We start from the raw sequence: 21,356 nt of genomic DNA on the forward strand, positions 1-21,356 counted from the left end.
TCGCAATCTGTTTCTTAGAAAAGTGTTTTCTGATAAATGCTATTTTAAAAGTTAGTGTCCTTTTCAGGAGAAGGATGAAGACAATTAGTTCTGGCTAATAATGAGAAAAGGACTCAACAAACTATTTGTACAAATGAAATTTTATGGTGAACTCAGGTTTCCCTAGGTAAAGAGCTTCCTCACATTCATCCTGCAAAAGCATTCTCCTTTCAAAGGCAAAACAAGACTGCAGCTGTTGCAAACCTTCAGGTTTTGTAAAAGGGAAATCCCATATACATTACATGGACCCACAGTTTTTAGAAGCTCCCTGGCATATATAATCTTTCTTTGGGGGGGTGGGGGGGGAGGCGGGGAAGATACAGAAGTTTGAGACATTTGGGAAAGGTGAATAAACCCATGGTTAAATGTCTAGCAGCAGTGAAAACAGCAGAAGCCAAAATAAGACAAAATTTGGATCTAACCTGTTAAGTAAATGGTACTGCTTTGCTGTATGAATAAGCAGTTTATGAGCCCTTTACCTGCAAACAGTATATAAAATAGATACATGAGTTTATACAAACGTCACAAAAATAAAAAGGGACAGTGAAATCCTTTCTTAAAATCACAAATGAAAACCATCAGGGCCCTTTAGCATTGGGAGAAGATGAGTCAGAGAGAAGATGAGTAAAAGAGTTTTACAAAATAATGAACACCATAGAGAAGTTAAATCATGGATTGATTTCTCACTCTTCCTATAACACAAGAACAATGAAATTCATTTAAATCTGAGAAAATAAACATTTTCCTTGGTGTTGCTTTTGATAGTTTTTAACCCAGTGACTTACTAACTACGAGATTCAGTACCACAAAGTCTCTTTGGAGTCAAAAGTAAGATTGAAAAAGCCATTTGACATTTATTCTGATAATGATAAAAACTACTGTTCATTTTGAACAGCTCTAACGTACTTTTTCCAAGGGGCTGGGGTAAACCCTCGGGCCTCCTGGCAGAAGTCTAAACTAATTATTTAGGGTCAGGAAGAAAGTTCTTCTCCTGGCAGGTCATCCCAGAGTTGCCCACTAGAGGGTCTCCAGGGTGTTCCTTGAAGGCATCTGGTCTTGGTCATCATTAATAGCAGAGAGGCCTTATCCAGGATAATCATTCCCTTTTCCCCATGTATCGCTATATTCCCACATGTGAGCCCTTTGCAAATGTCTGTATTTCACAGAACAGTCTTTAGCTGGGGAGCTTTCCCACAGCAGAAGGGGAAGCCTGTCTGTCCTTCTGTCGGATTTTACCTACCCAGTCCTAGGGGCTCGGATCAGAACAAAGAGCTGGGGGGGAGTGAGGGGAAGGCAGAAGCCAGGAGTAACAATCCTGCATCCCTTTGCAGAAATTTTAATGGTATATGTGTGGAAAAGTAATAAACGGGACATAGCCCATTAGGCAAGAACAAATTTTCTTCCCATAATTTTATCTTTGTTTAATTGAATATTTAATTAGTATAAATATGAAACTAATTTTTTTATGTGTTCAGTACATTTAGCAAGAAGTGTTGATCCCAGTCTGCATCTTGAGAGGCATTTATGCAGACACGGACAGCAGCCATGCCCTTCTTGTCCCCTTCTGTGTGCTAATAGAAGTGAGCGGGTCATTTGGCATTAGCAAAGGAGTAACTTAGCATTTGCACTGAGCTGAATCTTGCCAGACTGTGTGCATATTGGAGCCAGTAGACAGCGGCTCCTTTCACGTTGATGAATGGCTTTTTTCAAGCGTTCTGCTCCCTAGTTATGAGAAGGGTGACCCGGTCAGGAGACGACTTTATGAAGCTATAAAAAATGTATGTCACTTCGGACTCTCTAATGTCACAGAAAAAAAAGGGAGAGAGAGGGAGAGAGAGAGAGGGAGGGGAAAAAAATCCTGTGCACAAAAAAATAGCAGGGTAATAAGCCTGTTTTCAATGCTCTAAATAGCTTTCTGTCTACAGCCCCTGTGTACCCCTGTGAGCTGGGGCTGCTGCTTGCTTCAACAAAGCAGCGAGGGTTTTGTGTGTGTTTAAAAAGGTTGATTCTCTTTGCCTCCCTATCACAGTAAATGCTTATCATGATGACAACAAGGCATTGGGAACGCAGGTCTGGTGGCTGTTACGTCGGCTGCTGCAAAAAAGCTATAATGCACTTTAAAAAAACCTGTAATCCACTCAAGGTGGCTCTGACTTTTAAGTATGCAGAACAGCTCAAGAGAAAGGCACCATAAAAGCAAAGTAGCTTTGAAAGGGCCCTTTCATCTAATATTTTATAAAATATTTTCTCTGTGTCACAAAGAATAAAAAGTAAAGGGTTGCCAGGTATGTTTGCCCCCATGCCTTTGGTTAATACTCTGGAGTTTAAAGATACTGCCGTGTAGATTTTAACAGACGGCCCTCTGTAGATCCATAATTTAGCATTCATTGAATTTTCCCATTTCTTTTTAGGCTTTGATATGCATATTTCATTGCATTAGATGCTTTCCCCCTCCCTCATGCCCCCCCTCCACCCACCTCCCAGAGATGTAGCACATTTTATAACTGATGTTAAAATGTTAATTTGCACAAGGTAAGTGGCCTGGAGGATTGAGGGCAGAGGCCTCTTCTTTATTAGGATTTCAATTAGTCACGGGCCAAGTCGGGAACGCCCAAGTTCTGGGTTTGAACACCGCCCTTGCCAAAGCTGAGATGCAAAAGCTCCTGAACTCCTAGACCCAACCACTGGTCTGCTTTCCTGTTTTTTCTGGTGGTATTTCCAGTTCTCACCCCACCCGGCACTGGAACAACTTGCATCACGATAGAAACAAGACGAGCTGCGAGTCGAGTGCCAGGCTCAGATAAATCACGGACATGTCTTTGTAGAAACTTGGAAACCTCTGTGGCTTTTTTGACAAGCAAAAATTGTTCTGGGAAGAACACAAATCAGCAGGATTCAATAACAGCAACGTGCAAGTCAGAGTAAAATGGGCGGAGACTGCACAGAGATGTAACTTGCACCTTTCTGGTATTCTATGGGGGCACAAAATGGATGTAGCTTTAATTCATTTAGAAGTCCCTGGAGACTGAACTGAGTCCTAATGAAAGTTCCCATTGAAGTTAATGGACCTGATTCTTTTCTCATTGCAGGGAGTAATTCCAATTAAGTCAATAGAGTTACACTAGCATAAAACTGGTGTATGTGAGAGGACTAGCAGGTCTTGGGAGAGTTGAGCCTCCTAATGCCAGGACTAAAATTGGACCCTGAAAATTCCAATCACTCTTGCATCAAAATAAATTCAGCGTAATTGCATCAAAACACATCCAGCAAGCAGTGGCCTAAATTCTGCAGGATTCTTCCTCGGTCATAATTGTGTAATTCCACCCTCTTCCTCATGGAAGCAAGACTGGGGTTTTGCTTTCAGTGGTTGAAGTACAGAAGGAAATACAAGTCTGGAGAAGGGAACATTTTTACTTTGGTTATTACTTATTATTTCATTGTTCTTCACTCTAACCAGCATATACTTAAATCAATAGCAAAGCTCTTGCTTCTTTCTCACTGAAGAAGACAGACCTTAAACGCTAAAGCAAATGGAAATCAAAAGGAAAGCGTAGTCCACAAGCTTTCTATCTATGGAAATGCATTATAAAGTACAGGACAGAGGAGGAGCTTACCCTGACATCCTTAAGACTGTGTAACAACCTGTGACAGTACTGGTTGTCACCACCGCAGCATCCTTCCTTAAATCCAGTGGCATACCTCATACCATGGAAGAAACAACCCCCATCACCTAGCATTAAAACAGTGGCCCCCTTCTCCTGGGTGGGCTCAAGAGCAGATGACCCTTACCCACCAGTGTATAAGGTGGAGACAGTGCAGCAAATCCCAAGATAGCTATTTAAAGCCACAGTCTTTTTTTTCTTCCATGCTTTTGTCCTCTGAAAGCGTTGAAGCTTGGTAATGCATAAAATATATATTTTTGCAAGAAAAAATTTCCCTCCATTTAAGAATTTATTAACAATTTACATAATTGCTTAAGTAATCTGCGTAATTGACAGAAAGTTTAATTTGACCCTAGTTCAAATGCAACACTTATGGTTTTAAATTGAAATGGGTATAATTCATTTATGAGAGTAATTAAGCCATAGTGTCTAACAAATACAATGTATGCTGCCTGAGGCCTTCAAGGCCAGAACATACTATTAGGATGTTTTATTTAAATATGTCAAATCTGTTCATCTCCAAAGCCGCCTGCGTTAAAATATATCAAATGTCTTACTTGACCTTTAAGGTGCCCTACTGAAAACAGGGCATTAAAAAAAAAATAAAAAATCACAGGCTTTTCTGCATGCCTAAGGAAACACAGGAGTGGTGGAAAGGAGACCAAGGGAGGAGTGCTCTGAATGAGATTATCACACCTACTAGCAGCTATGCAGCTTTAAGGGACCGGTTTTGCCTGCCTTAAGTGAAATCCACTGCTGCGCGCAATGCCAGCACAAGGCTATTTACAAGCACGAAGCCGCACAAACAGAACTTAGGTGGTGCATAAGTCTTTATGCTGGCTCTCTGCAGAGACAACTGAGCGATCCCTGGAAATCCCTTGATTGCTCTGAGACCATCTGGGTTCTTCTAACGTGAGCCAAGATCATAAAATCATGGAATCACAGAATGGTTTGGTTAAAAGAGACCCTAAAGCTCACCTTGTTCCAACCCCCCGCCCCAGGCAGGGACACCTCCCGCTGGCCCAGGCTGCTCCCAGCCCCATCCAGCCTGGCGCTGAGCACTGCCAGGGACGGGGCACCCACAGCTGCTCTGGGCAGCCTGTGCCAGCGCCTCGCCGCCCTCAGAAAAGAATTTCCTCCTGATATCTAACCTAAACCTGCCCTCTTTCAGCTCAGCACCATCCCCCTTGTCCTGTCACTACATGCTGTTCTAAAAAGCCCCTTCTGAGCTCTCTTGCAGGCCCCTTGAGTTTCTGGAAGGTCTCCCCAGAGTCTTCTCTTCTGCAGGCTGAACAACTCCAGATCTCTCGGCCTGTCTTCATAGGAGAAGTGCTCCAGCCCCCTGATAATCGTCATGGCCCTCCTCTGGACTTGCTCCAATAAGTCCACGTCCTCTATGCAAACACACATAGCATGGGGTCCCGGAGTTGAACACAGTACTCCAGGTGGTGTCTCATGAGAGTGGAGAAGAGGGGGAGAATGACCTCCCTTGCCCTGCTGGCCACGCTTTTTTTTGATACAGCCCAAGGTACAGTTGGCTTTCTGGGCTGCAAGTGCACATTGCCTTTCTCCTCAGGGCCGCTCTCAATCCATTCTCTGCCCAGCCTGTATTTGTGCTTGAGATTGCCCCCATCCACAGGCAGGACCTTGCACTTGGCCTTGTTGAACTTCATGAGGTTACCATGGTTCCAGCTCTCAAGCCTGTCAAGGTCCCTCTGGATGGCATTCCTTTCTTCCAGCATGTCGACCACACTTACTGAGGGTGCACTCAATCCCACTGTTACCAACAAAGATGTTAAAAGTGCTGGTCCCAATACCGACCCCAGAGGAACACCACTCATCACTGGTTTCCACTTGGATATCGAGCTGTTGACTGCAATGATCCAGCCAATTCCTTATTCACCAAGTGGTCTATCCATCAAATCCATGTCTCTCCAGTTTAGAGATGAGGATGTCATGCAGTACAGTGTCAAATGTTTTGTGCAAGTCCAGGGAGATGGTGTCAGTCACTCTTCCCTTCACCACCCATGCTGTAACCCTGTCATAGAAAGCCACCAGATTTGTCAGGCACAATTTGCCCTTAGTGAAGCCATGCTGGCTGTCACCAATTGCCTCTCCATTTTCCATTTGCCTTAACATCTCCATGTGCCTTAGCATCTCCAAGACAGAGGTGGCAACACCCAAATGCTATAGTTAGACAGTGATCTTTTCCCAGATTGCCCTCCTTGAGGATGGCTACTCAAAGTTACAGCTGTCCTTTAAGGACAGATTAATTAATCCTTACTCAGTTTGACCAATGTTTTCCTTCACTTTATTCGTGTTGAAATTCTAGATGCCACTCAAGGTCCTAGACTGACAGTGTTTGCCTTTCGCTGTACTTGGATATATGGAAGTATATGAGGTCTAATCAGCTGTAATAATTTTGTCTTTAAAGTTGGTAAATAAAAGTCTGACTAAAGATGCTTCTGAAAAGCAGGTCCTAGATCTGTGGATGTGTAGTGTAGTGTGTTTTTAACAAAGGCCATCCTTTTTCTTAGGGCTGTGGTCAGAAGAGTTAAGATTTATCTTGAGAAGGAAAAGTGCTGAAGATCTGTTCAGCAGGAAGAAGAGTTTTTATTTTTGTTTTTGAATTTTTTGGTTTTGCCATGTTACTACACTGAGATCCCCTTGAGGGCCTGTAATTTCCCAGGGTTTAGGTGTCAAGCTGAACCCACACCCGATTTCATCTGGTTGTCCACAGTGGACAACTTGGCTGACTCATCCTCCACATACAGTTCCAGACTTGCTGGAGTATAACAAAGCCTCAGCTCCTCAGACATTTCAATGAGTTAAGTTACTAGTCAGATATTAAAAGGCTGATCATTCTTTCTTGACTGAACATCCAGTATCATCAGGTAGAAAAATTCATGGCTATGTGGTACATGCTATAACTTCTGATCTTTCCTCTGCAGTCAAAAGAAATGGAGTATGAAAGAGGACTTTGCCTTTTTTTTTGTCCTCAAGAGGCATGTTCCTAGTGTATTTCAAGGCAGACCTACTCACTTTTCTAATTAAGATATGATGTGATATACATGGGAGAGAGAGATGAGATGCAGGATGAATGTATGCCAAGTAGCAATCTCAATTACCAGTCATATAGATTAAAACCATCTGATATTAAGGAATTTATTAAATGCCTTCCATAAGCTACAAGAGTGTGCAGAAGAGCCGTTTTGCCCACTCTTGTGGTTGTGTCGCTAGTTTTGTGATGGATGGCATTTTTATTCAAAGTAGCAGCCTCAGAGAATGAAGAGCATGAAAAAAATTCAGCTTACATTAAAAAAAAAACACAGCAGAGATGATCAAATCACAACAGTTCAACAAGTTACCATGAGTCAGCTAAGCTGCAGTAACCATCCCTGGGCATGTTTTTATCTGAAAGCAAATGCTACCTTATACAGCATTACTCAGCCTGCCATTAAAGAGGGCAAAGTGAAGTGTATTATTTTGCATATGCCGCAGGCAGAAGAGTGCACTTGCAGGAATTTGCTGCAGCCCAGCTGGTACATGGTAAGTCACTACAGCTCCCTGGTAGCAGGTAGGAAACACGCACTTTTAACTTGTTTGCAGGCATGATGTGTAATCAGAAAACACCACCCTAATCAATCTTAAATAAGTAAGACCCATGCATGGAAGCCCATGCTGATTGACTGAATGATTGATTTTTTAATTTAGATCAAGAACTAATCAGCTAGTTATCTTTTCCCACCCCTAAAATGCAATTCATGGTTTCAGAATGATTTTCTGGGAAATGAATATTAGGAAAAGAAAGAAGAAACGGCCCGTTAGCTGATGAGCCTGAATGACCATGCATTGTTCCAAAATGTTGGGAGTTTTACAGTCCTTGTTGACAGAGCCAAAGAAGTGCTTACAAGGACCTTAGAGAGCAGAAGTGAGATCCAGATTTCAGAGAAAAAAATAAAAATCAAAACCTCTTAAAACGCTTGTTACGTCATTGGATTCTCTTCAACTGCAATGGGTTAAGAATGTCAAAGCCAGTATCTTGTAAGAAAGAGAGTACATTGTGGGTTTAGGAAAATTTAAAGGTCAGAAAGGGGCTGTTTCTGGTACTATGTTTGTAAAAAGTGAGAGGGGCTATTAAATCTTTCTGTCAAAAACAGATCTACAGGCTTTTGCTAGTGTTGAGTCCCACCTGGGAGGAGAATTTCCCCCTGGCTGGGAACTCTACGTGACATTTCGATGGAGCACCCTGGGAGTGGGGAAGGGAAAGAAACGAGGCAGGAGGGTGAGGGTCCCAGGGCAGTTCCTAGGGGATTCCCATCACAACCACTTGGTCAGCTTGGTGAGACTGCTCGGAAAGTCTACAAGGCAAACGGAACTCAGCATAAAAATTAGGCCATTGCGCACATCTCTCTGAAAATCTTTGATTCCAGAACATCTGCCCAGAATCAAGCACCACCAGTGAATTACTGATCATCATTACTGATCTAATAATAATCTCATAAATAATACATCGCCCTCAGCTTCAGGCAGCCAAGTCGGCAGCATGAAGTACTACTAACCCCGAAGGCACAGATTTCTTCTGAAGGGCCTCAGCTGAGCTTGTACCATCAGTTAAAAGTGCATGGGTTTCACAGCACTTAATTGCCTGATTTGCAGTTTCCAGGTAGACATCTAGATAGTAGTTAGACATTAGGTAGCAGAAAACTCTTATATCTGTAGTAGATAGGCTATTTCTAGAATAAAAAAAAGAATTTGATATGTGACACAGAAAATATCGTATATAATTATTATATAGAAAACCAAATATTTTGGGGGGTTTAATCCAACAAAACCAGGAATAATTTCCTATAGTATAAAGGTTTAACAAAGTCTTTTCTTTTTTTTTTTTTTTTTTTTTTTTTTGGTAAACCTGTAGTTCTAGTTTGGTAAGAGAAGGTCTGTGATTAAATCAGTCAATCAATTGCTCATTGTTCAGTTCATTTCTTTCTGAACTTTGTTGACTAAATTCAGCAATCCATGTTTACCATTTTAGTCTATGTGGAATCACTGTGGGGAGCAAATCAGTGTGTGAACTTGTAGTCTGTTGCCATACATTATTAACTCTCCATCCTGCCATTCCTAGTCCATGCTTAGCATAGCTTTATCAGGATAAAGCTCCAGTATAAACTGAGTGGCTAAACAGACATCAGCAAGTTAGACCCAGCATGTTAGAGTCTTGTTCCTGATGTGGCTTTGCTTGTCCCCTGGAGCAGGACCCCATGTGAACACGGGCTGGACCCTCTCCACCAATTCACCAAGAAGTACTGCAGCTCTCTTCAGGAGTATCCTGGCAGAATCCACCTTGCTTTTCAGTCTTCCAGTTCAAACAAGGTGGAGATAAGTTTCAGATACTTACCCAGACCAGACTGACACATTCCTGAAATATCTTTAAGGTGTAAGTAATTCCTGCCGTGGTTAAAACCTGAATGAAGGACTTCAAACCAAAAGCTTAAAAACATTGTGAATGAAGCAAACTTTAACTATATTTAAAAAGCCAACTAAATTTAACGTCTGAGAAGTAGATTCTCCTGCCCCCCTTTCCATAGTCATCACTCCAGAAGAAATGCACTGAAGTCAGTGAGGGTACCAAGGGGCAGATGCTGTATGATAGGAAAGGCAGTGGACAAACTGAGGGGGAAGAGAGGAGGACTAGGTCCTAGAAAAACTAGGCTATCAGACTAAAGTAAAATGTCAGGAACAAATCCCACAAGCTGAAGTTTTGCTTAGTTTATTTTTTCTCTTCCATTCCATTTTTATATCGTATTCACCGCTCAAGCCCTGACACATTATTGTGTATTCCCACAAATAATTGTAAGGGCAGCTGACATCACTTAGACATCAAAATACCTGATAGGGCATTTAAATGTGCAAGTGACCTTAAATACACCCACTGAGAGTACAGAAATGGAAAGAGGGCTTTAAAGTCTGGCCTCTAGAGTTTAAGCACAGGTGATTCTGTATCATTTCATTTGAAGTGGCTCTAGCTGGGCTTGGAATTTGCATCCCTGCACCATCAGAATGGCCTGGAGTTTCTTAATTACCAAACAAATGGAGAGTAGCTGCTTGATTTTGACAGCTCCTTTGTGTATCATTCTTCACAGAACATGAATGATTAATGGAATTTTCCCAACACAGTCAAAGTTGTTTACTGATGGAATTAAAGCTGAAATTGGCAGTGCTCTTTAGGGAGGACTTTTTCTATAATGTCACCAGACCTGCCAAGCTCTCCTAAAAAATAGGAACAATTAGTGATGGGCCAGAAGGATTCTGGGTATTAAAAGGTTCGGTTCTCTCCAATGAAAGTGAAAAGGGGGGTGGATGGGTGAAAACCAACAAGAATAAATAAAAATAATAAAAAAAACCCTTAAAGCCTGTTATTATTTTCTTCAGGGAGTAATATCTGTGGACCCAAGTTCTGTGCTTGAATTAAAAGGGGAAAAAATTAAATTTCAGTGTTTGAAGATATGAAATACATAGAAACAGCCAGCTAAAGGAAGCCAATGTTCAATTCTTTCTGTTTCAGTACTTCTCACAGGACAAACAAACATGAAAACTACTTGGCCTCAGTGAGTGTAGGCTTCACATTGTCAACACACTTTATGTGTACGAGTCACACTTGTGACGCAGCTAACTAGCAAGGGGTTGAAGAAGAGCACAGAAACTGCACAACCAGAATGGCTGTGTTTAGAAGATGCCATTTGTGGCTTTGTTACCATTTTGAGCATCAGAAATGCCTGGAGAAACAGCAATCTGATACAGAAAACAACTGGAGGACGTGAGATATTTTGTGTGTCTTGTCTTGTAGGGAAGATTACAGGGCTTCTAGATGGCCCAAGGAGCTGTTGTCACTGGAAACGTACTAGTACAGACTCTGGGGACAGGAATGTGCAGGTGAAGGAGATGGAGAAGAGGTTGGTGGTCCTGGCATGTAATAAGAGCATGAAAGGAAGCCGACTGCAATGCGTCAGCAGACATACGATCTAAATCATCTGGAATTATTCTGAACATATTCATAAGTATTGTTTTTCCCCTGCATTTTCATCATTTGCCTTCTTGTTCCCTTACATTGCCAGATTCCACAGGCAGAAAAATTTGTGGGAGTAATATCCTCCCATCAGCAGTGGTTCATCTGGGACACACTTAGGAAGTTCATAATAAAGGCAAGCCCTACAGAGCGTGCTCAATGTTTAAAGTGTTTTATGAACAACTTCACACCAACCCCAGGAGATAGTTAGATAAGCATGTGATTTATTTTTATTCCCATTTTCCAGATGGAGAAAAAATGGTGAAGTGACCTTCTAAAGGCCGCAGAAGGAGTTGAAACTGAGATGAGATCAAGGAGCTCCTGACTACCCTGCCTATGGGGAAAACATCAGATTGTTCTGCATCTCTCTTCTGCACCTATTGCACTGACAAAGGCCTTTCACCACATTCACGTGACCATGTCTACAAGATGGATTTTTATGACTGTAGTGGAATCTGGTAGATGGCCAGGAGATTCTGGTTTTTAGTTATCCCCTATCATACTTGTCTGATGGGCTTCTTTCTCTCCTGCCTCTGAGCATTTTTCAATAAACAGGCAAAATTATCCATGAGCAAGGCTGCAAGGGACAGCACAGAGCCAGCAAAGTCATATGCCTCCCATGCTTGTATAGTTAGCAGCAAGTATATATAACACAGCCCTACCCTTCCTCTTCTAAGGAAAGTGGCTCACCACCAGGTAGGTGATCAGCTGCCAAAGGAGATTAATCTCCCCTTTTAGCATGTGTTTTGGGGTTGGAAGGGATATCAGTTGCTTTAGAATGTTTTTAACATCATCTAAAGCATAGCCAAGGGATATAATCGCACCCTTGGGAGAACAAAGTTACAATACATAGATAAGTACCTCTAATCCACAGCAGCAGAATTATCTATTGATAACTGCACCTCCCCTTTACCTGTCCTACCGATCCAGAGCTTGGTTAATAAACCCAAATGAATTCAGCATGCCATGACACAGTAAAGAACATGTGTTGGGGGTGTCAGGGTGGGGGAAGGTTAACCATTCTCTTTTGGTTTGTTTGTTTGTTTGTTTTTTCTTTTAATGCAAAACCCAACTGTCTTGGTGATCTCCAGATATGCACAAATACTGATGCCAGATATTCACTTGCACAGACAAAAGTAATACAAGTACAAAAGGAAAGGCTGGGGTGGAGGAAGGGGAAATGGCTGGGGCCAAGAACTGGGAGCCAATTCTTGCTGTGATGTACTCAGTGCCTTTGTGATCCTGGACAAGCCTCTTAGATTAAATTTAATTTAATAGCTAGGGCTGGATCCAATGACTGATGCTAATTAGAAAGTAAAAGGCCCTTTCACCTTCCGCTACTAAATTTGCACCTGAAGTTAGTTATCCATAGTTAATTCTGTACTATTGCATCCTAAAGTCAGGCTGCAGGACTGATGAAACTCTGTAGTTTCTATTGTCCTCGGTAGCAACTTTGCTCTACACCACCCTCACAAATTTATAAGGAAGTATATAATTTTGCACTTTTTTTTAAGAAATGGCAAAGTGCAGTGTAAGTCAGTGTTGGAAGCATATACTGAAAAATCTGGGCTGACTTTCCATAAGCGCAGATGGTAGATGGTGAGTGGTGTGCCTGTCTGGTCACACTTGCAATGGAGCTACTCAGAGTTACGGAAATGTGAAAAGTTCACATGGCACAGCAAGCTGGTACAGATCCAAACCATGTATGTACCATACACCCGTTTGGGTTTTGCCATTCCCTCACTGGGAATTAAAATCTGAGAATGAATGCTTGTTCCATGTTTGAAAAACATCTGTAGAAGACACAAACTTTTAAAACAAAACAAAACAAAACACCAAGCAAACAAAAAAACCCACCCCAGCTTATATGTTAATCTATCATATTTTCCAAGCAACTGGTCTCTTGAGAAACCTCCAAACAAATAGTCAGAAGTGAGTGGTGGGGAAAGGAAAGATATATATGAATTCTTTCGAGAAAGGTACGTCTTGGAGCTACCTTGTCCTTCTACCAGAATGTAGCCTTCATGTTCTTTCTTGATGCTGGAAAGGGTGGGGTAGCAGTTTAAGAATAAATCAGTTGACCTGCAAAGGTGTGGACCCTACTTGAAGAAATCAAAATTCCTTTAAAGAATGGTCTGTTCAGCTATTGCAAATGGCCTTGGAGTTCAAGCACTTCTACAATATTCATCTGATCATGAGGCTGCCTGGTCCTGCACTATTTTAAACTGTCCAGAGGCAGTTAACCATTCACTACAGTAAAAAAAAAAAAAATAAAAAAAATAAAAATCGATTGATCACGTGCCCAGGCAATACTTACAATGGACTGTACTTATTTTGGCTAAATATGTATGGGGATTTTTTTTTTTTAAATGACCTGGAGGGAATGAACAATTAGCAAGAGAGTTAAAAAAACAACCACAACACTCAGGTTTAATGGAGCCACTGCAAAAAAAAATCCAAATAATTTGATCCCTAACAAAGGAGAGCCTGTCAGGTTGGTAACCCAGAACTGAGGTAAGGTTTCATATAACAATACTGCTCGACTTGGTGTTCATTTCCAACGCATAGTGGTAAAAGTAAAGTTCAACCTAACAGCAGCTGTCAAATACCTTTGGCTAATCCCCCCATAGCCGCTTTGGTACAATTTTGGTGGTGTAATACACGGTATCGCTCGACCCCAACAAGGCCACTGCACTGTTAGCACTTTGCTCTTGGGAGGCACATGAGTGGGCTGGAGCAGTTACAAACTTCCCCTTAGGTATTTAGGAGAAAGACCTGCTCACGCTCCTGACTACGTCTCTGCTGTACTTTGTGCCACGGTAGTGCTGAAATGTGTTTCTTTCCAAATCATTAAAGCCTGGCATTTCAGAGCAGGGCTCCAGGGAAAATGTCCCTGGCTTTCTGTGCCTTCCCTCCCGTATTTCAAAAAATAGATGCTAAGCTTCAGTGCACCTTCCTGCTGGATTTTGAAAGAACTCAGCATTTTACAGGCTTCAGGATATTATAAATATTGGCGCTTTTTTCCCCCCTGATTGTTTTTTTTGTTTGTTTGGTTGGTTTTTTTTCTAACTGCATGCTGTTCAGGCTTTTTTGTTGCTTGGATTGTGCAATGTTCTGTGTGTAGCGGGATGGAAAGATCTGGATTAGCAAATCTCACATCCTAGCAAACCCCAAGCACAGACCCCTCCATGGGAAAAGTGTTGCCTAATGATTACAGCAGCCTATTGGGGCATTTCTCACCACCCACCTTGGACTTCTATTTTGTTTTATTCTTACCTAAATACCGCATGTGGTAATGCCTTCCCTGTGAAGCAAACATACTTGGTGCCCAATAAAACTTTTGATATTTTGGTGTCCCTTTGCCTGTAGGCAAAAGGTGGCTTGGTATGTTGCCCAAGCTGACCAGAAGCAACAGGGCAACATTAGCCTGATATGAAATAATTAATGAGTAAAGAAAAAAATTCAATAATAATTCTGAACCCAGTGTTGTGCCTGGCAGGTACACAGTGTCTGGTCATCCTAGAGGTAGGCAGGCAAATTTCAGGAAGACCATGTTGTTACAGGAGCATAAACTGTGTTGCCATTCTGGGCTTTTTTTACTATAAATTCTACTGAGCTCCACCTTCTCTTCCTTCATCATTTGTACCTGCACAGTCTTCCTCTTAACCCATCTCTGAATAATTCCTCTTGAATCCCCTTTAATGAGACCATCCACATATTCTGAATTCTGGATGGGAAATGAACAGTAGGCAGGGATAAGAAATGTCCTCTTCCATTACAGCACAAACAATGTCCTGAGTCTATGCCACCTTTCAGAGGGAAATGCAGATAAAGCTGATGGATATGGCCAACAGTCTCTGCATGTCTAGACAATCTGCATAGTTCTTCTTATCAAAACAGGCAAATCGGAGACACTTGAAGCAAAAGGCTTTGAGGGAAGCTGCTAGTCCCTTTCAGTAGCTCTTCAAGTCTCACCTTAACCTTAGCCACCATCTCTTTGGATACTTCTTTGGATTTGAAACCTTAATTAACGGAAACTTTCAAGATTACACTTGTCATGGAGGACACCCTGTACGGGCAAAGCACCAGAGGGTGAAGTGTTTCCTAACTCTGTTTCAGAGCAATTTATCTGGAAATCACTGGCAGCCACTTTTTCAGCTATGAGCAGGTTTATTTTACACCCCAGAACAACTAATATTATTTAGTTTTGGAGTTGTGTTTGCTATTTAACTCTACGTACTTCTCCATTTCTTTAGTGTTCTTACACCAAAGGAATAACAATAATAATAATTAATAATAACAAAACAACAAAAATGGTTGTAATAACAATAATGAAAATCCAATGTCTTTTTTCTTTAAGGTCCAACACAGTTCCACTTGACTGGCTATAACAGACTCAACTCCTTTGAAAGTAATGGAATTACACTGCCAGCACAGTTCACTGGTCTGCTTCATTTTGGAAAATTCATCTCTTTTAATGTCTCAGCCATACTGAAGCTCAGCATCAGTTGCTAACCTGCAGGAGCTCAACATTGCAACCCAGCAGTCCCAAATCTCAGCTACACCCTAAAAGGACACAATACTCAAACTGGCATAATGTGACCAGGGATCTGGTCTGGACTGTGTGATCTGATGCTTTCATTGGAAGTACAGTGGGAGGTGATAAAAGTAAAAGCAATTTTTTATAATAAAATAAATTATTTTTAATAATAAGAATAATAATAAATTACCAATTTTTGCTTTGAAGTGATTCACAAGCATAGTCAACATGATGATATTTAAAAGACTGTCTTACTCTTGGGGAGATGTTCTGACATAGCAAGAGTCTCAGGACTTCACAGTAATTTTGCAAAGTTCACCCGTGAAGCAGTGATTTCTTTGACTGAAATTCAACCAAGATTCAGAAACCCTCCTGCTTAAGTTTGGCTCTTGTCCTTGTTTCAGCTGGGATACAGTTAATTTTCTTCCTAGTAGCTGGTACAGTGCTGTCTTTCAGATTCAGTATAAGAATAATGCTGACAATACACTGATGTTGTAGTTGTTGCTAAGTAGTGCTTACTTTAAGTCAAGGACCCCAGTTTTCCATGCTGTGCCAGTGAGGGGGGGCGCAAGGAGCTGGGAGGGAGCAGAGCCAGGACAGCTGACCTGAACTAGTCAAAGGGATATTCCATACCATTGAACATCGTGCTGAGTATGTAAACTGGGGGAAGTTGGCTGGGAGGTGCTGATCACTGCTGGGGGACTGGGGGGCATCAGTCAGCAGGTGGTGAGCAATTGTAGCAATTGTATTGTGTGTCATTTGTCTTTCTTGGGTTTTATTTCTCTCCTTGTCATCTCCTTTTTCATTACAAGTATTATAATATTATTATGCCTATATTATATTTTATTTAAATGATCACTCTGTTCTTATCTCAACCCATGGATTTTTCCTTTTTTCCAGTTCTCCTCTCCATCCCACTTAAGGGGTGTGTGTGGTGTGTGGGGGTGGGGTGGAGGGGGTGGGTAAGTGAGCAGCTGTGTGGTTTAACCCAGTTGGGGTTAAACCAAAAGAGCTCTTTTCACCATGGCACAGCCTGCTTGGTAATACCTGGGAACCACCGACTTATGTTATAAAAATTCCTCCACGTGAATGGCACTTAAGAGCCACTCTTAAGCTGAATGGGATGGGTGCATGTTCAGAGCAAACTACTCCCAAAAAATCCTGGGCCACTGACTTCTTATGGGAGGTGCTGCTGTTACCAAAGCCCTTGGACTGTTTCATATAGTTTTGGTGGGCAACGTCCACCTTTATCCTCATCTCAGAGTTGTAGCAGCTCACAAGTCCTCAGATCTGGGATGATTTATTGATGGATTGAATGGACAGGATTGTTCCTGCTTGCATTGATCTTACGCACTTGCAGAAAACAGAAGGACCCTGTGAAGCCAAGTATTCCGCCTTCCTGTATCAGAGTCTGGCTATTTATGTGACAAAGTGCACAACTAGATACCAGCAAATGTTGATAACATTATCATACTCACTGGAAATAGCCCATCATCTGTACCTGCTGATAAACACCAATATTTTCACCTGCAAAATGCACTAAAAATTGACAGCCAGACTTTACAAGTACAAACTCTAGCGCCTCTCCACACACACAAGCAGCAGATGATTTCAAAAGCATTTGAATTTTTAACAGGGACACAGCACTAACACCAATTCCCCAGGCACAGAGGACCGAGAAATTCATCAGGCAGGCAGCTAGCTGGGGACTTTCCCCTGTCACGTCTAACACAATGTGCATGCGCTGGGAAAGGAGTCATATTTAGCACACTACAATTTACCTGCATGATTAACCATCGACGCTGTTTTTGGATGTCTAATCAGATTATATTGGGTTTATGTACAATTTCCTATGTACAATTTATGTACAATTTCCTAAGCAGGCCGACTGATAGATTGATCAAGGGTAGATGGGATCTGACAGCAGAATATTATGGCAGAATTCTTCCGGTGATGGATGAGCCCACCTTGACACAAACTCCAAAGCTTCGCCTCTTAGTAATAAATCTCAGCATGAAGTCATCTGTCTCTGACCTGAAGCTCGAAATCAACGACTCAGGATACTGAAGTTTCATCGTCTTTATGAACATTTAAGTTGGCTCAATAGCATAAATACACACCTCCCGCATTCAATCTCTTTAATAGTGGCAGGCCTTATAATGTTGTTTTTATTTTTTTGTGTGTTTTGTTTTATAAAATGTAGCGACTCATAACTGATTTTCTCACCAGCCAAGGAGATTGCTGTTAATAGATTACATTCTGCATGATGCTTAATGAGCCATGATTGGGAAAGGAGATGGGAAATGGCACTTTGGATTGATTTAGCAAGGATTCAGTGGAGGCAATGCCACGACTCCACAAATAGCAGTAGGTTTTACATGGTGTCATAGAATTATACAACAGGCACCTCAGGTAAAATCTTCAAAATGCCTTGCTGGTTTGGAAACTTAACCTGCACTATCAAAAGCTAGTTAAAGTCAGATTCTGAAAAATACGGCTAGTTATCCAGAGGGCTTTTCCAAAACAACAGTGTGAGTAACTTTCAGTAGGAGATGACTGTATAGGTTTAAAACCCAAAATTAAACTTTCCCCCGAGCCCACCTGAAAAATCCCCTGCATACACTGGAACTCTAAAATTGAAATATCTGACTCCTTGCTTGTAAACTACATTGTGCACAGAATATATAATGGCACAATATGGAGTTCACACCAGCCAGAATTAATAATCTCATTTGCCTGCGACTTAATCCAAGGCCATTGATGACACTGTAGCCCTATTTCTTCATGGGATTTAACCACCTAATTTTTATCAATTTCAGCAAGAGGTCAAGGTTTAGTTCTTTCTGAGAATCCAGGTGCCCGGTCCTCAGATCATGTTTACATGTACTCATAATGTGAAAACGTGAGGTTGTGTAATAAAGTCCTCTATGCTCTCTGTGCTTGGTAGACATCCTGGGTACCCACAACAGCTCACAGAATTAATTGAGTAATGCTTTCAGGTGACCTGCTGCAGACATCTTCATCTGACAGAGCCAGGAAATGGGGTAGCTAATGGACCGTTCTGGAGTATTGTAAGATCACAGCAATCCCATATTTAAGGAGGTTAATACAATACTAATTGGGGCTTGGGTGAAGGGTTCATAAGACAGATGAACCCACCTGAATTTTGAGAGTTTGAACAGCTAGATTCTTAACCCATATTCACTGCTGCTTTGAGTGGTTTTGCTCTTTAACTAAGAAGGAAAAGGAATATCAGGAGGTTGCTGTAATTGCCAGCTTTTTCTGACTAACCTTCTTGACTGCATCTTCTGGGTTCATGATGGCTGATAACATACCAATGTCACGGCCAATGAGAAAAATCAACTTGTAGGACCAAATTCACCTCCTGACTGACTCTGGTAGACCTAACTGCGCTCTGAGATTTTATTTCTGCTAATATCAAAGTCCAGAAACTGACAGAGCTGTATTATTGTCAACCCCCGTAGTGATGCTGGGAATGTAGGAATAACAGTTAAGTTAGGCCTGCGTGAATAATTCATAGGGAATAATTTATTTGACAAATTGACCTCCCTTTTTTTTTTTCCTCCTCTGTTCATGGCCCTGTCCACAATCAGCCTCTGATTTTCTCTCCTCCGTTGTTACTCAAATTGAAAATATCTGCTGAATAATTTCTGAGGATAATTCTTGTTCTGCAAATTTGTCCCTGAGCTGTTCGCTGTGAACATTTGGTATCTGAAATCCCAGTGCTATCTAGACACACAGATCTCATGGTGTTATTCCTGTTCTTTGCATAAAGAGGACATACATTAAAACCAGTGGTTTTTCCGCTCTGGTTGTTGGTAGTTACAAATCTTTTAATGTAGTGCTAAGCTCTGCAAGGTGTGTATTTGATCATAACATTCAGTTTTGATTCATGCGAGATAAATAATAGGTATAATGAAAGGAAACAATACTTTTCTTCAAGGGTTTCCTTATAAACCTGCAGGAGCCTCCCAGTCAAATCCACCAGCTGCCCAACAAGAGCTCAAGAAAGTGAAGAGGAACTAATTCAAGTTTTAAAAGCAAATACTTAGGTGCTGCCATATCACTGTCCACCAGGGTCCCATAAGTGGGAACCCTCCTGACCCAGAGCCTGCCCCCTAAATACAGAGGGACAACAGGCGGAGGGGATATAGCACAATCTGCAGGACACATACAAGGCAAGACAAGCAGCCCTGGCCACCTTCCCCAGCTCCCACCACCCCAGTCAGGAGGGCCACAGAAGCACTTTCCCCCCACCTTTACAGCTGCCATCCTGGTTTCTGCAGGCTTTGGTGCTGAGCAGCTCCCCAATTCCCTTTGCAGCACAATCATTTGTTTACTCTCTCCGCTCATTATGTTCTGCACTCACGTAAGGCGACTACGAGACTGCACATTGACTTTCAGAGTCAGGGGGAAAAAAAAGGGAGCAAGACAGAGTTAAAAGTTTCAGCCATAAAAGCTTTTGACACATCTTTCTGTCTCTTTCCGTCCATGTAATCAATCTTCTAAGTTTCCAGGAGCAGCTGAGATTTTTAAAAACAGCTGTAATCTGTGGTCATTGATGGTGGAGGAGATTGTTTGCCAAACTATTACCATAACTGTCAACTGAAATCAGAAAAATAATCTCATTGTGCTGGACAGATGCCTTTCCTGCATTATTGATATAGTCACTCCAGAGTAATAGAGAAATATAAAGCATTGTTCTATTTACAAAAGGAGATTGGCCAAGTCCTTGAGAGTGAGCAGGAGGGACAGGCACTTAAAGGAAGTGAGATATAGTCAACTCAGTAAAAGTTATGTGTCAGGGTCATGTGGCCTCCATAGTCAGCAGTAGAATCTCAGTTTTCAATAGCTTTTCTTCTCCTTTCTCACTTTCAGATTTAGCTCCAGAGCTTAATCTCTGACTAAATGAGCTTTCCAGGGTTTAAATGCAGCACCATGGAATTTACCCAGCTTTTTCCCCTTTCCAGTTCCCCTCTGGCTGCCAGCACAACCACCCCAAATGCATCTCTGGGACCACCACATTTCCAGAATATGCAAAAACATTGCACCTTCACAGTGCTGCTCTTTGTAGTGAGGATGAATCAGCTCAGCATTGCCCATTATAATACAATACAAGAGAAATTTGTTTCCTTGCCATCAAGATATCCCAGAAAGCACTTTGTAAAGCAATGTACTAAATATGAGCATTGCAGCAAATCTTTAGGCAGATGGAGCAGCCAGCCTGCATTTAGCCATAGCGCCCACAGAGTCTTTTGCTGTTACAAATGTTTGTATATAGAGAGGGGCCCAATTTTGCATTGGAATCTGCTACAGTGAACCGATAACCCCAAGCTCCCCATTTATAGCACAAACGAATAAATATCTGTATAGTCAGAGGACTGGAGGTGGGATTGGAGCTTCTATTTTCATTTGAACACCATGCAGGGGTCAGGCACAGTGAAAGTCCCGTGATCAGCTGAGGACAGGCTCTGGGAGATACGTGCTCTCCTGTCCTTTTTTTTTTTTTTTTTTTTAAGTTTTTTTACTTTTAAAATTACCTCACATTTCATTGCAGGGAAAAGTTTCTCTTCTCAGCAGCGTTTTGAAAAAACAAAATTGGAATTTTTTTTTTTTTTGAAGTAGGAATTATCTATAGAAGTAGCCCTCCATTTAACATGAAAAGAGAAATTAGCTTTTAGAAAATTACAGCAGTTTTTAGCTTATTCTTGTTCAAAAGCAGATATATGAGCTGCTAGCCTCATTTTGGTAGCAACAAAAGTACTGTTAGGCAGCTTAATGTTTTGAGGCAACACATGGCTTTTTTCTTTCTTTCTTGCAACAAAAACATACAGATGCAATCTTTGTCTCAGTAGAAAAAAGATGGAAATAAAATCACTTCATCAAATTTGGTGTAATAAGAATCATTGTCATGCCATAAAAATAATTTAAATAACAAGAAGATTGCTTTTACCCCAGTTTTAGTGAAATGCCTGTGAAAGAACATCTCTAGTGAAGCAAATGGATCCTCTGGTCTGAAGTGTGAAAT

Source organism: Falco punctatus (assembly GCF_963210335.1).
Source record: "Falco punctatus genome assembly, chromosome: 7".
Taxonomy (NCBI): Eukaryota; Metazoa; Chordata; class Aves; order Falconiformes; family Falconidae; genus Falco; species Falco punctatus.